The sequence below is a fragment of the Centroberyx gerrardi genome, chromosome 1 (assembly GCF_048128805.1).
Source record: "Centroberyx gerrardi isolate f3 chromosome 1, fCenGer3.hap1.cur.20231027, whole genome shotgun sequence".
Taxonomy (NCBI): Eukaryota; Metazoa; Chordata; class Actinopteri; order Beryciformes; family Berycidae; genus Centroberyx; species Centroberyx gerrardi.
The window spans coordinates 29072862-29086112 of NC_135997.1; the positions used below are offsets into that span (position 1 = coordinate 29072862).

Below are 13251 nucleotides of genomic sequence, written 5' to 3' on the forward strand. Positions count from 1 at the left end.
TCAAATGAACAAGCTTTACTTTGATACATGCCGTGGCGTTTCAGCACCACCGCTACGGACTGAGAAATGTTGTTTGTGCCCGGTTTCGAACCGGGGACCTTTCGTGTGTGACACGAACGTGATAGCCACTACACCACAGAAACTCCCAGGACAAGGTTTTACAGTAAAGAAAGACGATAAGACGCTTTCCCTCGATTTCCACACCTATTTACCTCCAAAACAACAGAGAAATCTTTCATATAGCTGGCCCGTTTCAAGCCAACGGCATTTAGCATATGAGGCAAATGGGATAACCACACCTGAGACAGTGTTTCACTTGAGGATGTAGCATAGGCAATGCTCAAATGTGGATTGCATTGAGACGGTGGCACAGGGTTGGGGTTAGCGTCTCAATTGGCTGCAGTGTTTGCAGAATCAATACCATTTCTCACAGTGAAGCGCTGATGCGCAGGTCTCTGTGGCGCAATCGGTCAGCGCGCTCGGCTGTTAACCGAGAGGATGGTGGTTCGAGCCCACCCAGGGACGCAGCGAGACAAATCTGTGCTGCTCAAAGTTTAGGTTTGGTCTTGCTGAGCTTCAAGTCATCACCGTTCCTGCGGTGGAGCTGCTGTGACAGGGGTTTTGTTGACGAGTCTTGTCCTGTTCCTGCTCCGGCCTTCACCTGGCTCTGTGGTCATCGCTTCACCTGTACCTCAATGTTTGTTCTCTCTTCCTCACTGTTTGTTCTCTCTTCCTCCCGAGCTTGTGCAATCCTCACTGCTTTTGCCATCACAGCTGCCAAATGCAGTGCGTCACTTTACAGCTGAGTCGGTTTTTACCTTAACCTCGGTTTGCTAACGTCGTTCTTACGAATGTCTCTGTATAGTTTATGACCTTGAATCCATTTGATATGATTTCATTCTGAAAGTTATTGAGACACTATCTCAAGAGCTTAGCAGCTGAGGGTGCCGTGGCTTAGTTGGTCAAAGTGCCTGTCTAGTAAACAGGAGATCCTGGGTTCGAATCCCAGCGGTGCCTGCTCAGTGTTTCTATATTTGTCAGAAGGATATGCCCTCATGACGAATTCCACACAGCAATTGCTCAGGTCACGGGTTGCAAGCAGGCTGAGCTGACCTGAAGCCTCGTTGGCACAGTAGGCAGCGCGTCTGATAATCTGAAGGTCGTGAGTTCAAACCTCACACGGGGCACTTCCGTTTTGCTTTGAACTAGGTCGTGGACCTTTCGTTGCAAAACACCTGGGCCGAGCAGACTGGTCATCACGTTGAGCCGAGTCAAACCTCAGTCATCTGGGCCGTCTAGTCTAGGAATTCTTTTTAAACCAAAGGCTTTAGTTGAATACATAGCCTTTGCCTGTAGACTCGGACTGGGAAACTTGTGATACTAGTCTCCGTTGTAATGTCGTATGTATACGTTTCGGAAGCTTCGCTCAAATGAACAAGCTTTAGTTGGACAGACTCTGCGACGTTTCAGCACCACTGCTACGGACTGGGAAATGTTGTTTCTGCCCGGGTTCGAACCGGGGACCTTTCGTGTGTGAGACGAACGTGATAGCCACTACACCACAGAAACTCCTACGAAGAGGTTTTACAGTAAAGAAAGACGATAAAACGCTTTCCCTCGATTTCCACATCTATTTACCTCCAAAACAACAGAGAAATCTTTCATATTGCTGCCCGGTTTCAAGCCAGCGGCATTTAGCATATGAGGCAAATGGGATAACCACACCTGAGACAGTGTTTCACTTGAGGATGTAGCTTAGGCAATGCTCAAATGTGGATTGCATTGAGACGGTGGCACAGGGACAAATTCCACATAGCAATTGCTCAGGTCACGGGTTGCAAGCAGGCTGAGCTGAGCCGAGCTGACCTCAGCTGACCTGAAGCCTCGTTGGCGCAGTAGGCAGCGCGTCAGTCTCATAATCTGAAGGTCGTGAGTTCGAACCTCACACGGGGCACGTCTGTTTTGCTTTGAACTAGGTCGTGGACCCTTCATTGCAAAACACCTGGACCGAGCATCGCGTCGGGCCGAGTCAAACCTCAGTCATCTGGGCCGTCAGGTCTAGGAATTCTTTTTAAACCAAAGGCTTATGTAGGATACATAGCCTTTGCCTGTAGACTCGGACTGGGAAACTTGTGATACTAGTCTCCGGTGTAACGTCGTATGTATACATTTCGGAAGCTTCGCTCAAATGAACAAGCTTTACTTTGATACATGCCGTGGCGTTTCAGCACCACCGCTACGGACTGAGAAATGTTGTTTGTGCCCGATTTCGAACCGGGGACCTTTCGTGTGTGACACGAACGTGATAGCCACTACACCACAGAAACTCCCAGGACAAGGTTTTACAGTAAAGAAAGACGATAAGACGCTTTCCCTCGATTTCCACACCTATTTACCTCCAAAACAACAGAGAAATCTTTCATATAGCTGGCCCGTTTCAAGCCAACGGCATTTAGCATATGAGGCAAATGGGATAACCACACCTGAGACAGTGTTTCACTTGAGGATGTAGCATAGGCAATGCTCAAATGTGGATTGCATTGAGACGGTGGCACAGGGTTGGGGTTAGCGTCTCAATTGGCTGCAGTGTTTGCAGAATCAATACCATTTCTCACAGTGACGCGCTGATGCGCAGGTCTCTGTGGCGCAATCGGTCAGCGCGCTCGGCTGTTAACCGAGAGGATGGTGGTTCGAGCCCACCCAGGGACGCAGCGAGACAAATCTGTGCTGCTCAAAGTTTAGGTTTGGTCTTGCTGAGCTTCAAGTCATCACCGTTCCTGCGGTGGAGCTGCTGTGACAGGGGTTTTGTTGACGAGTCTTGTCCTGTTCCTGCTCCGGCCTTCACCTGGCTCTGTGGTCATCGCTTCACCTGTACCTCAATGTTTGTTCTCTCTTCCTCACTGTTTGTTCTCTCTTCCTCCCGAGCTTGTGCAATCCTCACTGCTTTTGCCATCACAGCTGCCAAATGCAGTGCGTCACTTTACAGCTGAGTCGGTTTTTACCTTAACCTCGGTTTGCTAACGTCGTTCTTACGAATGTCTCTGTATAGTTTATGACCTTGAATCCATTTGATATGATTTCATTCTGAAAGTTATTGAGACACTATCTCAAGAGCTTAGCAGCTGAGGGTGCCGTGGCTTAGTTGGTCAAAGTGCCTGTCTAGTAAACAGGAGATCCTGGGTTCGAATCCCAGCGGTGCCTGCTCAGTGTTTCTATATTTGTCAGAAGGATATGCCCTCATGACGAATTCCACACAGCAATTGCTCAGGTCACGGGTTGCAAGCAGGCTGAGCTGACCTGAAGCCTCGTTGGCACAGTAGGCAGCGCGTCTGATAATCTGAAGGTCGTGAGTTCAAACCTCACACGGGGCACTTCTGTTTTGCTTTGAACTAGGTCGTGGACCTTTCGTTGCAAAACACCTGGGCCGAGCAGACTGGTCATCACGTTGAGCCGAGTCAAACCTCAGTCATCTGGGCCGTCTAGTCTAGGAATTCTTTTTAAACCAAAGGCTTTAGTTGAATACATAGCCTTTGCCTGTAGACTCGGACTGGGAAACTTGTGATACTAGTCTCCGTTGTAATGTCGTATGTATACGTTTCGGAAGCTTCGCTCAAATGAACAAGCTTTAGTTGGACAGACTCTGCGACGTTTCAGCACCACTGCTACGGACTGGGAAATGTTGTTTCTGCCCGGGTTCGAACCGGGGACCTTTCGTGTGTGAGACGAACGTGATAGCCACTACACCACAGAAACTCCTACGAAGAGGTTTTACAGTAAAGAAAGACGATAAAACGCTTTCCCTCGATTTCCACATCTATTTACCTCCAAAACAACAGAGAAATCTTTCATATTGCTGCCCGGTTTCAAGCCAGCGGCATTTAGCATATGAGGCAAATGGGATAACCACACCTGAGACAGTGTTTCACTTGAGGATGTAGCTTAGGCAATGCTCAAATGTGGATTGCATTGAGACGGTGGCACAGGGACAAATTCCACATAGCAATTGCTCAGGTCACGGGTTGCAAGCAGGCTGAGCTGAGCCGAGCTGACCTCAGCTGACCTGAAGCCTCGTTGGCGCAGTAGGCAGCGCGTCAGTCTCATAATCTGAAGGTCGTGAGTTCGAACCTCACACGGGGCACGTCTGTTTTGCTTTGAACTAGGTCGTGGACCCTTCATTGCAAAACACCTGGACCGAGCATCGCGTCGGGCCGAGTCAAACCTCAGTCATCTGGGCCGTCAGGTCTAGGAATTCTTTTTAAACCAAAGGCTTATGTAGGATACATAGCCTTTGCCTGTAGACTCGGACTGGGAAACTTGTGATACTAGTCTCCGGTGTAACGTCGTATGTATACATTTCGGAAGCTTCGCTCAAATGAACAAGCTTTACTTTGATACATGCCGTGGCGTTTCAGCACCACCGCTACGGACTGAGAAATGTTGTTTGTGCCCGATTTCGAACCGGGGACCTTTCGTGTGTGACACGAACGTGATAGCCACTACACCACAGAAACTCCCAGGACAAGGTTTTACAGTAAAGAAAGACGATAAGACGCTTTCCCTCGATTTCCACACCTATTTACCTCCAAAACAACAGAGAAATCTTTCATATAGCTGGCCCGTTTCAAGCCAACGGCATTTAGCATATGAGGCAAATGGGATAACCACACCTGAGACAGTGTTTCACTTGAGGATGTAGCATAGGCAATGCTCAAATGTGGATTGCATTGAGACGGTGGCACAGGGTTGGGGTTAGCGTCTCAATTGGCTGCAGTGTTTGCAGAATCAATACCATTTCTCACAGTGACGCGCTGATGCGCAGGTCTCTGTGGCGCAATCGGTCAGCGCGCTCGGCTGTTAACCGAGAGGATGGTGGTTCGAGCCCACCCAGGGACGCAGCGAGACAAATCTGTGCTGCTCAAAGTTTAGGTTTGGTCTTGCTGAGCTTCAAGTCATCACCGTTCCTGCGGTGGAGCTGCTGTGACAGGGGTTTTGTTGACGAGTCTTGTCCTGTTCCTGCTCCGGCCTTCACCTGGCTCTGTGGTCATCGCTTCACCTGTACCTCAATGTTTGTTCTCTCTTCCTCACTGTTTGTTCTCTCTTCCTCCCGAGCTTGTGCAATCCTCACTGCTTTTGCCATCACAGCTGCCAAATGCAGTGCGTCACTTTACAGCTGAGTCGGTTTTTACCTTAACCTCGGTTTGCTAACGTCGTTCTTACGAATGTCTCTGTATAGTTTATGACCTTGAATCCATTTGATATGATTTCATTCTGAAAGTTATTGAGACACTATCTCAAGAGCTTAGCAGCTGAGGGTGCCGTGGCTTAGTTGGTCAAAGTGCCTGTCTAGTAAACAGGAGATCCTGGGTTCGAATCCCAGCGGTGCCTGCTCAGTGTTTCTATATTTGTCAGAAGGATATGCCCTCATGACGAATTCCACACAGCAATTGCTCAGGTCACGGGTTGCAAGCAGGCTGAGCTGACCTGAAGCCTCGTTGGCACAGTAGGCAGCGCGTCTGATAATCTGAAGGTCGTGAGTTCAAACCTCACACGGGGCACTTCCGTTTTGCTTTGAACTAGGTCGTGGACCTTTCGTTGCAAAACACCTGGGCCGAGCAGACTGGTCATCACGTTGAGCCGAGTCAAACCTCAGTCATCTGGGCCGTCTAGTCTAGGAATTGTTTTTAAACCAAAGGCTTTAGTTGAATACATAGCCTTTGCCTGTAGACTCGGACTGGGAAACTTGTGATACTAGTCTCCGTTGTAATGTCGTATGTATACGTTTCGGAAGCTTCGCTCAAATGGACAAGCTTTAGTTGGACAGACTCTGCGACGTTTCAGCACCACTGCTACGGACTGGGAAATGTTGTTTCTGCCCGGGTTCGAACCGGGGACCTTTCGTGTGTGAGACGAACGTGATAGCCACTACACCACAGAAACTCCTACGAAGAGGTTTTACAGTAAAGAAAGACGATAAAACGCTTTCCCTCGATTTCCACATCTATTTACCTCCAAAACAACAGAGAAATCTTTCATATTGCTGCCCGGTTTCAAGCCAGCGGCATTTAGCATATGAGGCAAATGGGATAACCACACCTGAGACAGTGTTTCACTTGAGGATGTAGCTTAGGCAATGCTCAAATGTGGATTGCATTGAGACGGTGGCACAGGGACAAATTCCACATAGCAATTGCTCAGGTCACGGGTTGCAAGCAGGCTGAGCTGAGCCGAGCTGACCTCAGCTGACCTGAAGCCTCGTTGGCGCAGTAGGCAGCGCGTCAGTCTCATAATCTGAAGGTCGTGAGTTCGAACCTCACACGGGGCACGTCTGTTTTGCTTTGAACTAGGTCGTGGACCCTTCATTGCAAAACACCTGGACCGAGCATCGCGTCGGGCCGAGTCAAACCTCAGTCATCTGGGCCGTCAGGTCTAGGAATTCTTTTTAAACCAAAGGCTTATGTAGGATACATAGCCTTTGCCTGTAGACTCGGACTGGGAAACTTGTGATACTAGTCTCCGGTGTAACGTCGTATGTATACATTTCGGAAGCTTCGCTCAAATGAACAAGCTTTACTTTGATACATGCCGTGGCGTTTCAGCACCACCGCTACGGACTGAGAAATGTTGTTTGTGCCCGATTTCGAACCGGGGACCTTTCGTGTGTGACACGAACGTGATAGCCACTACACCACAGAAACTCCCAGGACAAGGTTTTACAGTAAAGAAAGACGATAAGACGCTTTCCCTCGATTTCCACACCTATTTACCTCCAAAACAACAGAGAAATCTTTCATATAGCTGGCCCGTTTCAAGCCAACGGCATTTAGCATATGAGGCAAATGGGATAACCACACCTGAGACAGTGTTTCACTTGAGGATGTAGCATAGGCAATGCTCAAATGTGGATTGCATTGAGACGGTGGCACAGGGTTGGGGTTAGCGTCTCAATTGGCTGCAGTGTTTGCAGAATCAATACCATTTCTCACAGTGACGCGCTGATGCGCAGGTCTCTGTGGCGCAATCGGTCAGCGCGCTCGGCTGTTAACCGAGAGGATGGTGGTTCGAGCCCACCCAGGGACGCAGCGAGACAAATCTGTGCTGCTCAAAGTTTAGGTTTGGTCTTGCTGAGCTTCAAGTCATCACCGTTCCTGCGGTGGAGCTGCTGTGACAGGGGTTTTGTTGACGAGTCTTGTCCTGTTCCTGCTCCGGCCTTCACCTGGCTCTGTGGTCATCGCTTCACCTGTACCTCAATGTTTGTTCTCTCTTCCTCACTGTTTGTTCTCTCTTCCTCCCGAGCTTGTGCAATCCTCACTGCTTTTGCCATCACAGCTGCCAAATGCAGTGCGTCACTTTACAGCTGAGTCGGTTTTTACCTTAACCTCGGTTTGCTAACGTCGTTCTTACGAATGTCTCTGTATAGTTTATGACCTTGAATCCATTTGATATGATTTCATTCTGAAAGTTATTGAGACACTATCTCAAGAGCTTAGCAGCTGAGGGTGCCGTGGCTTAGTTGGTCAAAGTGCCTGTCTAGTAAACAGGAGATCCTGGGTTCGAATCCCAGCGGTGCCTGCTCAGTGTTTCTATATTTGTCAGAAGGATATGCCCTCATGACGAATTCCACACAGCAATTGCTCAGGTCACGGGTTGCAAGCAGGCTGAGCTGACCTGAAGCCTCGTTGGCACAGTAGGCAGCGCGTCTGATAATCTGAAGGTCGTGAGTTCAAACCTCACACGGGGCACTTCCGTTTTGCTTTGAACTAGGTCGTGGACCTTTCGTTGCAAAACACCTGGGCCGAGCAGACTGGTCATCACGTTGAGCCGAGTCAAACCTCAGTCATCTGGGCCGTCTAGTCTAGGAATTCTTTTTAAACCAAAGGCTTTAGTTGAATACATAGCCTTTGCCTGTAGACTCGGACTGGGAAACTTGTGATACTAGTCTCCGTTGTAATGTCGTATGTATACGTTTCGGAAGCTTCGCTCAAATGAACAAGCTTTAGTTGGACAGACTCTGCGACGTTTCAGCACCACTGCTACGGACTGGGAAATGTTGTTTCTGCCCGGGTTCGAACCGGGGACCTTTCGTGTGTGAGACGAACGTGATAGCCACTACACCACAGAAACTCCTACGAAGAGGTTTTACAGTAAAGAAAGACGATAAAACGCTTTCCCTCGATTTCCACATCTATTTACCTCCAAAACAACAGAGAAATCTTTCATATTGCTGCCCGGTTTCAAGCCAGCGGCATTTAGCATATGAGGCAAATGGGATAACCACACCTGAGACAGTGTTTCACTTGAGGATGTAGCTTAGGCAATGCTCAAATGTGGATTGCATTGAGACGGTGGCACAGGGACAAATTCCACATAGCAATTGCTCAGGTCACGGGTTGCAAGCAGGCTGAGCTGAGCCGAGCTGACCTCAGCTGACCTGAAGCCTCGTTGGCGCAGTAGGCAGCGCGTCAGTCTCATAATCTGAAGGTCGTGAGTTCGAACCTCACACGGGGCACGTCTGTTTTGCTTTGAACTAGGTCGTGGACCCTTCATTGCAAAACACCTGGACCGAGCATCGCGTCGGGCCGAGTCAAACCTCAGTCATCTGGGCCGTCAGGTCTAGGAATTCTTTTTAAACCAAAGGCTTATGTAGGATACATAGCCTTTGCCTGTAGACTCGGACTGGGAAACTTGTGATACTAGTCTCCGGTGTAACGTCGTATGTATACATTTCGGAAGCTTCGCTCAAATGAACAAGCTTTACTTTGATACATGCCGTGGCGTTTCAGCACCACCGCTACGGACTGAGAAATGTTGTTTGTGCCCGGTTTCGAACCGGGGACCTTTCGTGTGTGACACGAACGTGATAGCCACTACACCACAGAAACTCCCAGGACAAGGTTTTACAGTAAAGAAAGACGATAAGACGCTTTCCCTCGATTTCCACACCTATTTACCTCCAAAACAACAGAGAAATCTTTCATATAGCTGGCCCGTTTCAAGCCAACGGCATTTAGCATATGAGGCAAATGGGATAACCACACCTGAGACAGTGTTTCACTTGAGGATGTAGCATAGGCAATGCTCAAATGTGGATTGCATTGAGACGGTGGCACAGGGTTGGGGTTAGCGTCTCAATTGGCTGCAGTGTTTGCAGAATCAATACCATTTCTCACAGTGACGCGCTGATGCGCAGGTCTCTGTGGCGCAATCGGTCAGCGCGCTCGGCTGTTAACCGAGAGGATGGTGGTTCGAGCCCACCCAGGGACGCAGCGAGACAAATCTGTGCTGCTCAAAGTTTAGGTTTGGTCTTGCTGAGCTTCAAGTCATCACCGTTCCTGCGGTGGAGCTGCTGTGACAGGGGTTTTGTTGACGAGTCTTGTCCTGTTCCTGCTCCGGCCTTCACCTGGCTCTGTGGTCATCGCTTCACCTGTACCTCAATGTTTGTTCTCTCTTCCTCACTGTTTGTTCTCTCTTCCTCCCGAGCTTGTGCAATCCTCACTGCTTTTGCCATCACAGCTGCCAAATGCAGTGCGTCACTTTACAGCTGAGTCGGTTTTTACCTTAACCTCGGTTTGCTAACGTCGTTCTTACGAATGTCTCTGTATAGTTTATGACCTTGAATCCATTTGATATGATTTCATTCTGAAAGTTATTGAGACACTATCTCAAGAGCTTAGCAGCTGAGGGTGCCGTGGCTTAGTTGGTCAAAGTGCCTGTCTAGTAAACAGGAGATCCTGGGTTCGAATCCCAGCGGTGCCTGCTCAGTGTTTCTATATTTGTCAGAAGGATATGCCCTCATGACGAATTCCACACAGCAATTGCTCAGGTCACGGGTTGCAAGCAGGCTGAGCTGACCTGAAGCCTCGTTGGCACAGTAGGCAGCGCGTCTGATAATCTGAAGGTCGTGAGTTCAAACCTCACACGGGGCACTTCCGTTTTGCTTTGAACTAGGTCGTGGACCTTTCGTTGCAAAACACCTGGGCCGAGCAGACTGGTCATCACGTTGAGCCGAGTCAAACCTCAGTCATCTGGGCCGTCTAGTCTAGGAATTCTTTTTAAACCAAAGGCTTTAGTTGAATACATAGCCTTTGCCTGTAGACTCGGACTGGGAAACTTGTGATACTAGTCTCCGTTGTAATGTCGTATGTATACGTTTCGGAAGCTTCGCTCAAATGAACAAGCTTTAGTTGGACAGACTCTGCGACGTTTCAGCACCACTGCTACGGACTGGGAAATGTTGTTTCTGCCCGGGTTCGAACCGGGGACCTTTCGTGTGTGAGACGAACGTGATAGCCACTACACCACAGAAACTCCTACGAAGAGGTTTTACAGTAAAGAAAGACGATAAAACGCTTTCCCTCGATTTCCACATCTATTTACCTCCAAAACAACAGAGAAATCTTTCATATTGCTGCCCGGTTTCAAGCCAGCGGCATTTAGCATATGAGGCAAATGGGATAACCACACCTGAGACAGTGTTTCACTTGAGGATGTAGCTTAGGCAATGCTCAAATGTGGATTGCATTGAGACGGTGGCACAGGGACAAATTCCACATAGCAATTGCTCAGGTCACGGGTTGCAAGCAGGCTGAGCTGAGCCGAGCTGACCTCAGCTGACCTGAAGCCTCGTTGGCGCAGTAGGCAGCGCGTCAGTCTCATAATCTGAAGGTCGTGAGTTCGAACCTCACACGGGGCACGTCTGTTTTGCTTTGAACTAGGTCGTGGACCCTTCATTGCAAAACACCTGGACCGAGCATCGCGTCGGGCCGAGTCAAACCTCAGTCATCTGGGCCGTCAGGTCTAGGAATTCTTTTTAAACCAAAGGCTTATGTAGGATACATAGCCTTTGCCTGTAGACTCGGACTGGGAAACTTGTGATACTAGTCTCCGGTGTAACGTCGTATGTATACATTTCGGAAGCTTCGCTCAAATGAACAAGCTTTACTTTGATACATGCCGTGGCGTTTCAGCACCACCGCTACGGACTGAGAAATGTTGTTTGTGCCCGGTTTCGAACCGGGGACCTTTCGTGTGTGACACGAACGTGATAGCCACTACACCACAGAAACTCCCAGGACAAGGTTTTACAGTAAAGAAAGACGATAAGACGCTTTCCCTCGATTTCCACACCTATTTACCTCCAAAACAACAGAGAAATCTTTCATATAGCTGGCCCGTTTCAAGCCAACGGCATTTAGCATATGAGGCAAATGGGATAACCACACCTGAGACAGTGTTTCACTTGAGGATGTAGCATAGGCAATGCTCAAATGTGGATTGCATTGAGACGGTGGCACAGGGTTGGGGTTAGCGTCTCAATTGGCTGCAGTGTTTGCAGAATCAATACCATTTCTCACAGTGAAGCGCTGATGCGCAGGTCTCTGTGGCGCAATCGGTCAGCGCGCTCGGCTGTTAACCGAGAGGATGGTGGTTCGAGCCCACCCAGGGACGCAGCGAGACAAATCTGTGCTGCTCAAAGTTTAGGTTTGGTCTTGCTGAGCTTCAAGTCATCACCGTTCCTGCGGTGGAGCTGCTGTGACAGGGGTTTTGTTGACGAGTCTTGTCCTGTTCCTGCTCCGGCCTTCACCTGGCTCTGTGGTCATCGCTTCACCTGTACCTCAATGTTTGTTCTCTCTTCCTCACTGTTTGTTCTCTCTTCCTCCCGAGCTTGTGCAATCCTCACTGCTTTTGCCATCACAGCTGCCAAATGCAGTGCGTCACTTTACAGCTGAGTCGGTTTTTACCTTAACCTCGGTTTGCTAACGTCGTTCTTACGAATGTCTCTGTATAGTTTATGACCTTGAATCCATTTGATATGATTTCATTCTGAAAGTTATTGAGACACTATCTCAAGAGCTTAGCAGCTGAGGGTGCCGTGGCTTAGTTGGTCAAAGTGCCTGTCTAGTAAACAGGAGATCCTGGGTTCGAATCCCAGCGGTGCCTGCTCAGTGTTTCTATATTTGTCAGAAGGATATGCCCTCATGACGAATTCCACACAGCAATTGCTCAGGTCACGGGTTGCAAGCAGGCTGAGCTGACCTGAAGCCTCGTTGGCACAGTAGGCAGCGCGTCTGATAATCTGAAGGTCGTGAGTTCAAACCTCACACGGGGCACTTCCGTTTTGCTTTGAACTAGGTCGTGGACCTTTCGTTGCAAAACACCTGGGCCGAGCAGACTGGTCATCACGTTGAGCCGAGTCAAACCTCAGTCATCTGGGCCGTCTAGTCTAGGAATTCTTTTTAAACCAAAGGCTTTAGTTGAATACATAGCCTTTGCCTGTAGACTCGGACTGGGAAACTTGTGATACTAGTCTCCGTTGTAATGTCGTATGTATACGTTTCGGAAGCTTCGCTCAAATGAACAAGCTTTAGTTGGACAGACTCTGCGACGTTTCAGCACCACTGCTACGGACTGGGAAATGTTGTTTCTGCCCGGGTTCGAACCGGGGACCTTTCGTGTGTGAGACGAACGTGATAGCCACTACACCACAGAAACTCCTACGAAGAGGTTTTACAGTAAAGAAAGACGATAAAACGCTTTCCCTCGATTTCCACATCTATTTACCTCCAAAACAACAGAGAAATCTTTCATATTGCTGCCCGGTTTCAAGCCAGCGGCATTTAGCATATGAGGCAAATGGGATAACCACACCTGAGACAGTGTTTCACTTGAGGATGTAGCTTAGGCAATGCTCAAATGTGGATTGCATTGAGACGGTGGCACAGGGACAAATTCCACATAGCAATTGCTCAGGTCACGGGTTGCAAGCAGGCTGAGCTGAGCCGAGCTGACCTCAGCTGACCTGAAGCCTCGTTGGCGCAGTAGGCAGCGCGTCAGTCTCATAATCTGAAGGTCGTGAGTTCGAACCTCACACGGGGCACGTCTGTTTTGCTTTGAACTAGGTCGTGGACCCTTCATTGCAAAACACCTGGACCGAGCATCGCGTCGGGCCGAGTCAAACCTCAGTCATCTGGGCCGTCAGGTCTAGGAATTCTTTTTAAACCAAAGGCTTATGTAGGATACATAGCCTTTGCCTGTAGACTCGGACTGGGAAACTTGTGATACTAGTCTCCGGTGTAACGTCGTATGTATACATTTCGGAAGCTTCGCTCAAATGAACAAGCTTTACTTTGATACATGCCGTGGCGTTTCAGCACCACCGCTACGGACTGAGAAATGTTGTTTGTGCCCGGTTTCGAACCGGGGACCTTTCGTGTGTGACACGAACGTGATAGCCACTACACCACAGAAACTCCC

At 49.0% G+C, this 13251-nt stretch overlaps 27 non-coding genes across 27 annotated transcripts; 18 read left to right on the forward strand and 9 right to left on the reverse strand.

Annotated features, from left to right (window-relative positions):
- Window positions 1-70: 70 nt before the first annotated feature.
- trnav-cac (transfer RNA valine (anticodon CAC)) lies at window positions 71-143 on the reverse strand. Its single transcript has one exon. It is a non-coding gene; the product is annotated as a tRNA-Val (tRNA).
- Window positions 144-451: 308 nt separating this feature from the next.
- Window positions 452-525, forward strand: trnan-guu (transfer RNA asparagine (anticodon GUU)). The gene has a single exon. It is a non-coding gene; the product is annotated as a tRNA-Asn (tRNA).
- Window positions 526-943: 418 nt separating this feature from the next.
- On the forward strand, window positions 944-1017 carry trnat-agu (transfer RNA threonine (anticodon AGU)). Its single transcript has one exon. It is a non-coding gene; the product is annotated as a tRNA-Thr (tRNA).
- Window positions 1018-1496: 479 nt separating this feature from the next.
- Window positions 1497-1569, reverse strand: trnav-cac (transfer RNA valine (anticodon CAC)). Its single transcript has one exon. It is a non-coding gene; the product is annotated as a tRNA-Val (tRNA).
- A 312-nt stretch (window positions 1570-1881) lies between these two features.
- Window positions 1882-1954, forward strand: trnam-cau (transfer RNA methionine (anticodon CAU)). The gene has a single exon. It is a non-coding gene; the product is annotated as a tRNA-Met (tRNA).
- A 681-nt stretch (window positions 1955-2635) lies between these two features.
- On the forward strand, window positions 2636-2709 carry trnan-guu (transfer RNA asparagine (anticodon GUU)). The gene has a single exon. It is a non-coding gene; the product is annotated as a tRNA-Asn (tRNA).
- Window positions 2710-3127: 418 nt separating this feature from the next.
- On the forward strand, window positions 3128-3201 carry trnat-agu (transfer RNA threonine (anticodon AGU)). Its single transcript has one exon. It is a non-coding gene; the product is annotated as a tRNA-Thr (tRNA).
- A 479-nt stretch (window positions 3202-3680) lies between these two features.
- Window positions 3681-3753, reverse strand: trnav-cac (transfer RNA valine (anticodon CAC)). The gene has a single exon. It is a non-coding gene; the product is annotated as a tRNA-Val (tRNA).
- Window positions 3754-4065: 312 nt separating this feature from the next.
- Window positions 4066-4138, forward strand: trnam-cau (transfer RNA methionine (anticodon CAU)). The gene has a single exon. It is a non-coding gene; the product is annotated as a tRNA-Met (tRNA).
- Window positions 4139-4819: 681 nt separating this feature from the next.
- On the forward strand, window positions 4820-4893 carry trnan-guu (transfer RNA asparagine (anticodon GUU)). Its single transcript has one exon. It is a non-coding gene; the product is annotated as a tRNA-Asn (tRNA).
- Window positions 4894-5311: 418 nt separating this feature from the next.
- Window positions 5312-5385, forward strand: trnat-agu (transfer RNA threonine (anticodon AGU)). Its single transcript has one exon. It is a non-coding gene; the product is annotated as a tRNA-Thr (tRNA).
- Window positions 5386-5864: 479 nt separating this feature from the next.
- Window positions 5865-5937, reverse strand: trnav-cac (transfer RNA valine (anticodon CAC)). The gene has a single exon. It is a non-coding gene; the product is annotated as a tRNA-Val (tRNA).
- A 312-nt stretch (window positions 5938-6249) lies between these two features.
- Window positions 6250-6322, forward strand: trnam-cau (transfer RNA methionine (anticodon CAU)). Its single transcript has one exon. It is a non-coding gene; the product is annotated as a tRNA-Met (tRNA).
- A 681-nt stretch (window positions 6323-7003) lies between these two features.
- On the forward strand, window positions 7004-7077 carry trnan-guu (transfer RNA asparagine (anticodon GUU)). Its single transcript has one exon. It is a non-coding gene; the product is annotated as a tRNA-Asn (tRNA).
- A 418-nt stretch (window positions 7078-7495) lies between these two features.
- Window positions 7496-7569, forward strand: trnat-agu (transfer RNA threonine (anticodon AGU)). Its single transcript has one exon. It is a non-coding gene; the product is annotated as a tRNA-Thr (tRNA).
- A 479-nt stretch (window positions 7570-8048) lies between these two features.
- trnav-cac (transfer RNA valine (anticodon CAC)) lies at window positions 8049-8121 on the reverse strand. Its single transcript has one exon. It is a non-coding gene; the product is annotated as a tRNA-Val (tRNA).
- Window positions 8122-8433: 312 nt separating this feature from the next.
- Window positions 8434-8506, forward strand: trnam-cau (transfer RNA methionine (anticodon CAU)). Its single transcript has one exon. It is a non-coding gene; the product is annotated as a tRNA-Met (tRNA).
- Window positions 8507-8806: 300 nt separating this feature from the next.
- On the reverse strand, window positions 8807-8879 carry trnav-cac (transfer RNA valine (anticodon CAC)). The gene has a single exon. It is a non-coding gene; the product is annotated as a tRNA-Val (tRNA).
- Window positions 8880-9187: 308 nt separating this feature from the next.
- trnan-guu (transfer RNA asparagine (anticodon GUU)) lies at window positions 9188-9261 on the forward strand. The gene has a single exon. It is a non-coding gene; the product is annotated as a tRNA-Asn (tRNA).
- A 418-nt stretch (window positions 9262-9679) lies between these two features.
- trnat-agu (transfer RNA threonine (anticodon AGU)) lies at window positions 9680-9753 on the forward strand. Its single transcript has one exon. It is a non-coding gene; the product is annotated as a tRNA-Thr (tRNA).
- A 479-nt stretch (window positions 9754-10232) lies between these two features.
- trnav-cac (transfer RNA valine (anticodon CAC)) lies at window positions 10233-10305 on the reverse strand. The gene has a single exon. It is a non-coding gene; the product is annotated as a tRNA-Val (tRNA).
- Window positions 10306-10617: 312 nt separating this feature from the next.
- Window positions 10618-10690, forward strand: trnam-cau (transfer RNA methionine (anticodon CAU)). The gene has a single exon. It is a non-coding gene; the product is annotated as a tRNA-Met (tRNA).
- Window positions 10691-10990: 300 nt separating this feature from the next.
- Window positions 10991-11063, reverse strand: trnav-cac (transfer RNA valine (anticodon CAC)). The gene has a single exon. It is a non-coding gene; the product is annotated as a tRNA-Val (tRNA).
- Window positions 11064-11371: 308 nt separating this feature from the next.
- Window positions 11372-11445, forward strand: trnan-guu (transfer RNA asparagine (anticodon GUU)). The gene has a single exon. It is a non-coding gene; the product is annotated as a tRNA-Asn (tRNA).
- Window positions 11446-11863: 418 nt separating this feature from the next.
- trnat-agu (transfer RNA threonine (anticodon AGU)) lies at window positions 11864-11937 on the forward strand. Its single transcript has one exon. It is a non-coding gene; the product is annotated as a tRNA-Thr (tRNA).
- Window positions 11938-12416: 479 nt separating this feature from the next.
- On the reverse strand, window positions 12417-12489 carry trnav-cac (transfer RNA valine (anticodon CAC)). Its single transcript has one exon. It is a non-coding gene; the product is annotated as a tRNA-Val (tRNA).
- Window positions 12490-12801: 312 nt separating this feature from the next.
- trnam-cau (transfer RNA methionine (anticodon CAU)) lies at window positions 12802-12874 on the forward strand. The gene has a single exon. It is a non-coding gene; the product is annotated as a tRNA-Met (tRNA).
- Window positions 12875-13251: the final 377 nt, after the last annotated feature.